Below are 10,753 nucleotides of genomic sequence, written 5' to 3'. Positions count from 1 at the left end.
TAAGCCAAAGAGATTCTTCTGGCTTCCAATCTAGCAACTGGTACAAATGTTTCATCATAATTAATACCCTTCTGTTGAGAGTAGCCTTTAGAAACCAGCCTTGCTTTATTTCTTGTAATTATGCCATCACTGTCAGTTTTGTTTCTGAATACCCATTTTATACCAACAATTGATCTGTTCTTTGGTCTTGGCACTAGGGTCTAGACTTTATTTCTTTCAAATTTATTTAACTCTTCCTGCATTTCTTGCACCCAATCAGCATCTTGAAGAGCTTCTTCCACTTTCTTTGGTTCAGTCTGAGATAGAAAGGAATGATAGAGACATTCATTTGATGTTGCAGTTCTAGTTCTGACACATGCTTCAGGATATCCAATTATTAAGTCAGGTGTATGTGCTTTAGTCCACTTCCTTGCAGATGGAAGTTATTTTCTAGGACTGGATCCTCCCCCATGATCCATGCTGTATCCGTCAACATTTTCTGATGCTCCCCCTGTTGTTATGCTCTCTGAGACTTCAGAATTTGAGTTGGATCTTTCAGGATTTGGAGAATCAGAGTTTCAAGAATTATCAGAATTTGGCTCATTAGAACTTGATGAATCAGAACTTGAAGAGCCAGTGACAGGTTCTGATGCTTCTTGAGAGTCTTGAGTTGTGGTAGGATCTTCAGTTTGCTCCCCCTGGACAGGTGCATTTTCCTTTGGAGTTGTTACCATAGTTTCAATGACATCAGAATTTAACCCCTCAGAACTTATAGGATCAGGATTTAAGCCATCAGAATTTACAGAATCAGAATTTAAATCTTAATTTTCAAATCTAAGCTGATCATGATCATTGAAATCTTCAAGTCCAGTAACTTTTTTATCATCAAAAGATACATTAATAGATTCCATGACAACACTTGTTCTTAAATTGTAGACTCTGAAGGCTTTTGTGGAAAGTGGATATCCAACAAAAATTCCTTCATCAGCTTTTAGATCAAATTTTGACAGCTGTTCATGATGAGTCTTAAGAACAAAACACTTACATCCAAATACATGGAAGTATTTCAGACTTGGCTTCTTTTTCTTCACCATCTCATATGGTGTTTTTCAATGCTTGTTTATGAGTGTAGCATTCTGTGTAAAATAAACAGTCTGCACAGCTTCAGCCCAAAAGGAGGTTGGTAGCTTTGCTACATCAAGCATAGTTCATGCAGCTTCAATGAGAGTCAAGTTCTTCCTTTCTACAATTCCAATTTTCCGTGGAGTTCCAGGTGCAGAAAATTTCTACTTAATTCCATGCTCTTTACAGAACTCTTCCATGATTGAATTCTTGAACTCAGTGTCATTATCACTTCTTATGATTTTAACAGAATATTTGACCAATTTATCCAGCTGTCTGACATGATCAGTTAGAGTAGATGCAGTTTTATTCTTCTTGTGCAAGAAATACACCCAAGTGTATCTTGTGAACTCATCCACTATAACCATAGCATATTTCTTCTTTGCAATGGCTATGACATTGACTGGACCAAATAGATCAACATGTAGTAAGTGATAAAGCTCAAGAATTGAGGATTCAGTTTTGCTCTTGAATAAAGATTTTATTTGTTTTGCCTTTTGACATAAATCACAAAGGCCATCAGGAGCAAATACTGATTTTGGCAATCCTCTCACAAGATCTTTCTTTACTAGCTCATTTATGTTGTTGAAATTTAAATGAGAGAGTCTCTTGTGCCAATTCCAGCTTTCTTCAATTGATGCTCTACTCAACAGACAGATTGCAGAACCATCGGAGTTTGTTGAAAGTCTAGCTTCATATATGTTACCATGGCTGTAACCTTTCAGAACTACTTTATATGTAGAATTACTTACAACTTCACAGTGTTCTTCAAATAAATCCACATGATAACCTCTGTCACAGATTTGACTCACACTTAGCAGATTGTGTTTAAGTCCTGAGACAAGAGCTACTATTTCAATGATGACATTCCCAAGATTGATATTTCCATATCTCAGAGTTTTTCCCATGTTGCCATCTCCATAAGAAACTCCTGGGCCAGCTTTCTCCACAAAGTCTGATAGCAGGGCTTTATTTCCAGTCATATGTCCTGAACATCCACTGTCCAGAACTAGGATGTTTTTCATGTTGCCCTGCAATCACAAAGACCACTATTGGTTAGTTTTAAGGACTCAGACTTGCTTGGTGTTAGGCATAAAGCATGCGCTAATAATTCGCGCAAGTATACATGTTCGCAAGTAATATATAATGATTTCTAGTTCGTTCCCATAGAGACTCTTACTAATTATGTTCAATTAACACTTACTCACCAATGTATGATTACTTCTCAATGTCAAGAAAATAACACTTAAGGTTGATTAACTAATTATTAACTACTATTAACTACGAGAATAAAAACTTAAATTAACACTTGAATTAACAATATTAAACACACATGAGATCATAACTTCATTACTACTTCATTCAATAGTTATTGTTATTACCCTTAGCATGTAATGGTGATGATATTAATCTAACAACACGAAACTGATAAAAGCCAACTTTCGTTGCACAAGTACCATTCTACCAGACATCCATAATTAAGATAGAAGTTGAATAGGCATCAATAATGTTGAGACCCTATATGTCTACAGAATTTGACAACATAACGATTTAAGCGCAAGTTATTCATTATGATTACACAAGGCAAGTAAAACGGTTAGAGTTACCCACTAATCATGCATACAATACATGAACTTATGCTAGCATGGAAAGTTCTAAATCTCAAGATTCACTGTCACTTCACAAGAGATTAAAAGGCTATCTTATATGTTCACGACGCACGTAAGACGAATAAGCACAACCTATGCTAGATATCATACAATCATCAAATACCAAGATATTAAACAATTAACTAAAGAAATCAATAGAAAATCCGCTACGACCCCATGATCACGATCATCCCATGATAGAACTCATCGTCACCATGGATTCATATGAAAACATGATAATAACACAACGATGTAACTAATAAAAATACTTAATAAAACCAGAGTATGTCACAAGAGTATTAAGGTTCAAAGTAAAGAAAACTAGCATCCACTGTTACAACGAATAAAAGAATCACAAGATAACGTATGCTTCCTCTTCTTCGTTGCGGTGTGCTAAAACGGTCTTCTTAATCTTCTCTCCTTGCTCCTTACTTGTCGCTTGTTGTTACTTGTTGTGAAACGTCCCTCAAGTAGGTTTAAATAAGAGTCCACAAGAAACAGCACCGTCAGAAGCCCAATAGAACTCTAATTATAAAAATCCAGATTCTAAAATTACGACCCCAGGAGGCCGCCTCAGTTTCCAGGTGGGCGCCTGCATCTCCAGGCGGTTGCCCCACATCCTAGGCGGGCGCCTGTACCTCCTCTGGAAAAATCAACTTTTTGCTCCTGATTTTGCTGAATTCTTTTCACAACTCCCCGCAACTGGTTCCAAGTACTTCCCTAGGCTTATTATGATGTAATCTTCCTAATTACGCAAGTTATACCCTGTAATGCAAAACACTAGAAAAACGCATCAAATACACAAAATACTTGATTTCAAGACATCAATTCAAGCCATTATAAGACGTTCTAAGTGGTATAAAATGCCACTTATCACACCCCCAAACTTAAATCGATGCTTGTCCTCAAGCGTCACGGACTCAAAAACAAAATAAAAACATGCATGAATGCAAACTACATGAAATGCAATGATCCCCATCGCAATGAATAAACCAACCAACACATGACATCTCAACAAATGCAATTAGGCAACTAAAGATCAATCAAATCACGCAAGCTAACATACAACTAAAAACGTGGTGTGTGCAAATGCTTAACATATATGCTTCGAAACTAGATCAATTATCATAGCTCAATTATCCTCAAGGCAATCACAAGATTATACGAAGAATATATTCTAGACACAAAATGACTTATAACACTTCGAGATCACTGAAGCTTATTACGGAATCATGCTTTTATTCAACACAATAAACAAATGCTTATCTGATCGTGCAATTAGTGAGGTCCATAAAAGACTTATGTAATGGCATCCATTTAGCGAGCGTTAGGTTAGCGAATCCCAGACTATAAAAGCCTTAGGTCACTAGGCACAAAGTCCCCTAAGAACTTAATAACTCGAATACCAAAGAGCTCACTCGTGATCAATTATGCATTAAACCATATTTTTTTCTTTTCTTCTTTTTTCCTCTTTTTTCCTCCAACTTCCTTGCACAGCTTCTTGATAACAGAGGCATAAGGGATGTTGTTATGCGTCTTCCCCCTCAAAAACTTCAAAATCCCTTGGTAGATGAACTCACCAAGGTCCACATAATACTCCTCATTCAGAATCCCCCACAACAACCTGGCTCTCTCAACTATAACCTCATGTGCATGCGAAGAAGGCAAAATATTAGCACAAATTAGGCATTCCATGCACGGGCATTCCATGCACGGGCATACCTGTTAATCGCAATAGCCGGGAAAGAAAGATACTCGTTGGATCCCGTCTAAAACTACCATACCGTGCCCGAATGATATAGAGTAGCAATAATCAAATTCGAGTCAAAATCCTCAGGGGTCTTCTCATTCCAATTCTCCTCCTAGGGCTTCCTTAGTCGCTGCCCAATAACATTGCGAATCGCCTCAGGCTGATAATCAACCATAAGCCCCCGAACAACAGAATACCCATTCTTTTTGGCATTGGCGTTCGCATAGAATTCGTGAACAACACTCATCAGGACCGCCTCAGGCGACTCGCAAAAAGTAATTCAACCCTTCTCTGTAATCATCGACAATAACTCACCATCCCTCCCCGATGGTAAAAATTCCCTTTCCTTCAGAATCGGCTTAGTCAGAAGCCTAGCATACTCCTCCTCAGCAGCCCTATCCACCAATCGGGGCCTCGCAATATACCCCTTGAAGAATCAGCAGTCGGAATGGTTCTGCTGCTATCGATAGTTCGAGATCTCTTTGGGCCCATTGAAACTGAGAATAAGAGTTGTAGAGTTGTGTTTTGTGTGTAGGAAAGGGTTTGTAAGTTGAAAGTATATGGGAGTGTATATGGAGAGGATTGTGTATATATAGGGTAAGATTAGGGTTAGAATTAGAGTTGGAGTAGGGTTTGTGGGTGATTGGGAGAAGGAAATCGTGGGTAATGGGGTTTGTAATACTGTGGTATATTGTTTTTGTGTTTTTTTTTTCTTTTTTTTGGTTTTTTATAAGGCTAAACCAATTTTTCAAACAGTCGATCTCCAGGCGGTCGCCTGGAACTAGCAGGCGGGCACCTTCCAGCAATCGGCCGCTTGGAACTAGCAAGCGGGCGCCTGCAGGGTTCCTGGAAGACATTTTTTCTGCCTTCAATTTTCTGAATTTTTTTGGGTTTTTTGGATAGAGTACTAAATTATAAGGGTCCTATGGTCTCATATCTTGGGTTGCCTCGCAAGAAGCGCTTCTTTTACATCATTAGCTTGACGTAGAGTAGTTCGATCAAGTTGACAATAAAACGGCACTAACCACTTCCCGGTTTTCTGTATCCCCATAATAGTGCTTCAATCTCTGACCATTAACTTTGAATGCTTGACCCAGATCATTCTAAAAAATCTCCACCGCTCCGTGTGGAAACACAGTTTTAACGATAAATGATCCAGACCACCTTGATTTCAACTTTCCAGGAAAAAGTCGGAGACGAGAGTTGAATAAAAGAACTTGTTGCCCCGACACTAATAACTTAGGAGATAACTTCCTGTTGTGCCAATTTTTACTTTTTCCTTGTACATTTTGTTGTTCTCGTACGCTTGAAGTCGAAATTCATCAAGTTCATTTAACTGAAGCATTCGCTTCTTCCCAGCTGCATCTAGATCAAGGTTCAACTTCTTCAATGCCCAATAAGCCTTATGCTCAAGCTCCGCAGGTAAATGACATCGCTTACCATAGACAAGTTGAAATGAGGACATGCCAAGTGGAGTCTTGTATGCTGTTCTATAAGCCCAAACAGCTTCATCAAGCTTCAAAGACCAATCTTTCCTTAACGGACAAACAACTTTCTCTAGAATGCGCTTGATCTCTCTATTAGACACTTCAGTTTGACCATTAGTTTGCGGATGATAGGCAGTAGCGATGCGATGATTCACATTGTAGCGCTGCATCATAGAAGTGAACTTACGATTGCAGAAATGCGACCCCTCATCACATATGATAACTCATGGCATTTCAAACCTTGTGAATATCTTTTTATGAAGAAAACTCAACACTACCTTTGCATCATTCGGTGGTAGAGCCTTGACTTCTACCCATTTTGAGACATAAACGACTACCAGCAAGATGTACTGATTATTGCAGGACGAGATAAATGGTCCCATGAAATCGATTCCCCAAACATCGAAGACCTCAACTTCAAGCATCACATTTAAAGGCATCTCCTCCTTTCTATTAAGATTCCTAAGTCTTTGGCAATGATCACACCTTAAAATGAACTGATGTGCATCCTTAAACGACGTATGCCAGAAAAAACCTGCTTGAAGAATATGAGCTGCTATCTTTTCACCACCATAATGTCCACCATAAATTGTGGAATGATAGTCTCGTAATATCCCCTTCTTCTCACATAATGGGATACATCTCCTGATGATCTGGTCAGCTCCTTGTCTAAACAGATATGGTTCATCCCACATGTACCACTTCACCTCATGCAAAAAATTCTTCTTTTGAGCCGCATTCATATTAGGAGGCATTATTTTGCTGACAAGATAGTTCATAATGTCTGCGAACTATGGCTCTTCCTCTTGAACTGCGAACAACTGATCATCCAGAAAAGATTCGTTGATCAGTGACTTATCATGTGAAGTAGAATCGGGATATTCCAATCTAGAGAGATGGTCAGCTACTTGATTTTCAGTACCTTTTCGATCCTTGATCTCTAACTCAAATTCCTGTAGCAAGAGCACCCAACGAATAAGTCTCGACTTTAACTCCTTCTTTGAGACCAGATAGCGAATGGCAGCGTGATCAGTGAATACTGTCACCTTTGTCCCAATTAGATAAGATCGAAATTTTTCGAAACCAAAAACTATAGCCAAGAGCTCCTTCTTATTAGTGGTGTAGTTCATTTGAGCTCCATTTAGCATCTTACTAGCATAGTAGACCACATGAAAGATATTATTCTTACGCTACCCAAGAACTGCTCCCACTGCATAATCACTTGCATCACACATCATTTCAAAAGGTTCTATCCAATCAGGTGCCGTAATAACTGGTGTAGTCATTAAACTCTTCTTGAGAGTCTCAAATGCTTCCAAGCATTCATCATCAAATTTGAAAGGCATATCTTTCTCAAGCAAGTTGCACAACGGCTTAGATATCTTAGAGAAGTCCTTTATGAAATGCGGATAAAAACCCGCATGACCAAGAAAACTACAGATTCCTTTAAACGAGATAGGTGGCGGAAAATTTGCAATGACTCCCACCTTGGCTTTATCCACCTCAAGGCCTTTGCTAGAGACCTTATGCCCAACAATAATGCCTTGTTGCACCATGAAGTGAAATTTTTCCAATTAAGCACCAAATTAGTTTCCACACACCTTTTGAGCACCGAACAGAGATTATTCAAACATTCATCAAATGAATGTCCGAAGATGGAGAAGTCGTCCATCAACACTTCGATATTATTTCCAATCATATAAGAGAATATAGCCATCATGCATCTCTGAAAAGTGGCAGGTGCACCACATAAGCCAAAAGAAACTCTGTGAAAAGCAAACGTGCCAAATGGACAAGTGAAAGTAGTCTTTTCTTGATCTTCTGGTGCAATGCAAATCTGATTGTAACCCGAATAGCCATCTAGAAGACAATAATACTCATGACCAGCCAACCTGTCAAGCATCTGATCAATAAATGGAAGAGGGAAGTGATCCTTCCTCGTGGCTTTATTCAACTTTTTGTAGTCCATGCATACCCTCCATCATGTGACTGTTTGAGTGGGGGATGAGCTCGTTCTTCTCATTTGCTACCACAGTTTTACCTCCTTTTTAGGTACACATTGCACGGGGCTCAGCCAAGAACTGTCAGAAATAGGATATATGATTCCTGCATCCAGCCACTTTAGAATTTCCTTCTTCACCACTTCTTTCATGATAGGATTAAGTCTTCGCTGTTGCTCAACAGTCGGCTTGCTACCTTCCTCTAGCAGAATTTTATGCATGCAGTACGAAGGGCTGATCCCTTTTATATCAGTTATAGTCCATCCGATGGCCAATTTCAATTCTCTCAAGATCCTCAAGAGCTTATCCTCATCACTACCTGAAAGGTCAGATGCAATAATAACAGGCAAAGTAGATACATCACCTAAAAAAGCATACCTCAAGTGTTCAGGCAATGGTTTAAGCTCTAAAGTAAGTGCTTCCTCAATAGATGGTTTGAGCTTTTCCTCAGCATTCTTGAGATCAGTATTACCAAGAGATTCGAATGACATGTCTAGATTTCGCTTTCAAGAAGAAGCATTTAGATATTGTAGTTGCTCATTGCCTTCCTCATCTTCACTATCAAATTCCCCCAATAAGGCTTTTTCTAAGGCATCAGACCTTAGCACATGATCAAGTTCTGAAGTTACTGCAGAATCAATCAAATCCACCTTGAAGCACTCCTCATCTTTTGTAGGGAATTTCATCGCATTGAATACATTGAATGTCACATCCTGATCTTGCACCCGTATAGTAAGTTCACCTTTTTGCACATCTATCAAGGTACGGCATGTAGCCAAGAAAGGTCTTCCCAAGATTATGGGAATCTTCTTATCTTCCTCAAAATCCAGAATCACAAAGTCTGCAGGAAAGATGAGCTTATCCACCTTTACTAACACGTCCTCGACGATGCCTCGTGGGTATGTAATAGAACGATCAGCCAATTGTAGAGACATGTAGGTGGGCTTTGGATCAGGAAAATTCAGCTTTTTGAAGATAGACAACGACATCAGATTGATGCTCGCTCCCAAATCGCAAAGGCACTTGTCGAATGATAACTTGCCAATGGTACAAGAAATGGTGAAGCTACCTAGATCTTTAAGCTTTAGAGGTAATTTTTGTTGCAGCACAGCACTACACTCTTCCGTTAGAGCAACGATATCAAGATCATCCAGTTTCACCTTCCTTGAAAGAATACCTTTCATAAATTTTGCATAACTTGGCATTTGCTCCAGAGCCTCAGCGAAAGGTATGTTGATGTGAAGTTTCTTAAACACCTCCAGAAACTTACCAAACTGCTTATCCAGCTTCTATTTTTGCAATCGCTTAGGAAAATGTGGTGGAGGATAGAGTTGTTTTCCCCTGTATTACCCTCAGGTAGAGTGTGTTCAACGGTAGTCTTCCTTGGTTCCCCATCTTTCTTTTTTTGCTTTTTTTCTTCATCTACAACTTCCTATTCTCTATCTTTTGCCTTTTCAGCTTCAGCAAATTTTCCAGACCTTAAGGTAATAGCTTTGACTTGCTCTTTAGCTTCCTTCCTGCCTGGCACTTCAGTATCGCTGGGAAGTGTGCCGGGTTGACGATTGAGCATGATATTGGCTATTTGACCGATTTGATTCTCCAAGGTCTTGATAGAAACATCCCGACTTTTGCACAACAGCTTTAGCTCCTCGAAATCAGCACTAGAAGGTGGAGCAGCACCTCCTTGTTGAGGATATGACTACCTTTGAGCATATTGCTGAGGTTGCTAGAATCCAGGTGGATTAAACTGTTTACTTACAGCTTGTTGATATGGTTGCTGAACAGCATTCTGATTGTTGCTCCAGCTGAAATTGGGATGATTTCTGTTATTAGGATGATAAGTAGTTGGCACAGGCTGCTACGGTCACTGATAATTGTTCACATACTGAACAGATTCATTAACAAGAGAACACTGATCCGTATCATGAGAGCCTGCACAAAGCTCACAGACAATAGCTATCTGATTGACTCCATAGTTGGCTAAAGAATCGACCTTTATAGACAGCGCTTGGAGCTGCACTACAATAAATGTAGTTGCATCAACTTCCAGAATACCTGCTACCTTCCCAGGCTTCATCCTTTGAGTTGGGTTTTGATGCTCGTTTGCAGCCATGGTTTCAATGAGATTATAGGCCTCAGTATAGCTTTTGGCCCACAAGGCGCCTCTAGCAGCTGTATCGAGCATGGGGCGAGATTGGGCCCCCAAACCATTGTAGAACCTAGTGATCACCATCCAGTCAGGCATACCATGATATGGACACTTTCTCAATATATCCTTATAGCGCTCTCAAGCTTCGTACATAGATTCTGTTGGTTGCTGTGTAAACTGAGTAAGAGCACTCCTCATAGTTGCAGTCTTGGCCATTGGATAGAACTTCACCAGAAACTTTTGCGCAAGTTCTTCCCAAGTAGTGATGGATCCAGCTGGTAAAGAATGTAACCGGTCCTTAGCTTTATCCCTCAGAGAGAATGGGAAAAGTCTCAGCTTGATAGCCTCATCAATAACACCATTATATTAGAATGTACTGCAGATCTCGACAAAATTCCTAATATTCATGTTGGGATCTTCAGACACAGCACCTCCGAAAGAAACAGAATTCTGCACCATCTGAATAGTGCCCGGCTTCATTTCAAAAGTATTAGCCTGAATAGCCGGATGAATGATGCTTGACTGAATGTCATCAATTTTTGGCCGAGAAAAGTCCATAAGAGCTAAATCTGCTGGAACTATACGATCACAAATGATTACCGGTTATCCGAATCTTC

At 39.6% G+C, this 10,753-nt stretch overlaps 1 non-coding gene across 1 annotated transcript; it reads left to right on the top strand.

The window, feature by feature from the left end:
• Window positions 1-10,230: 10,230 nt before the first annotated feature.
• LOC141709889 (small nucleolar RNA R71) lies at window positions 10,231-10,337 on the top strand. Its single transcript, XR_012570443.1, has one exon. It is a non-coding gene; the product is annotated as a small nucleolar RNA R71 (small nucleolar RNA).
• Window positions 10,338-10,753: the final 416 nt, after the last annotated feature.

The sequence above is a fragment of the Apium graveolens genome, chromosome 2, assembly GCF_009905375.1.
Source record: "Apium graveolens cultivar Ventura chromosome 2, ASM990537v1, whole genome shotgun sequence".
Classification (NCBI taxonomy): Eukaryota; Viridiplantae; Streptophyta; class Magnoliopsida; order Apiales; family Apiaceae; genus Apium; species Apium graveolens.
The sequence above is the reverse complement of the archived record's forward strand: the minus strand, read 5'-3'. Positions and strand labels throughout refer to the sequence as shown.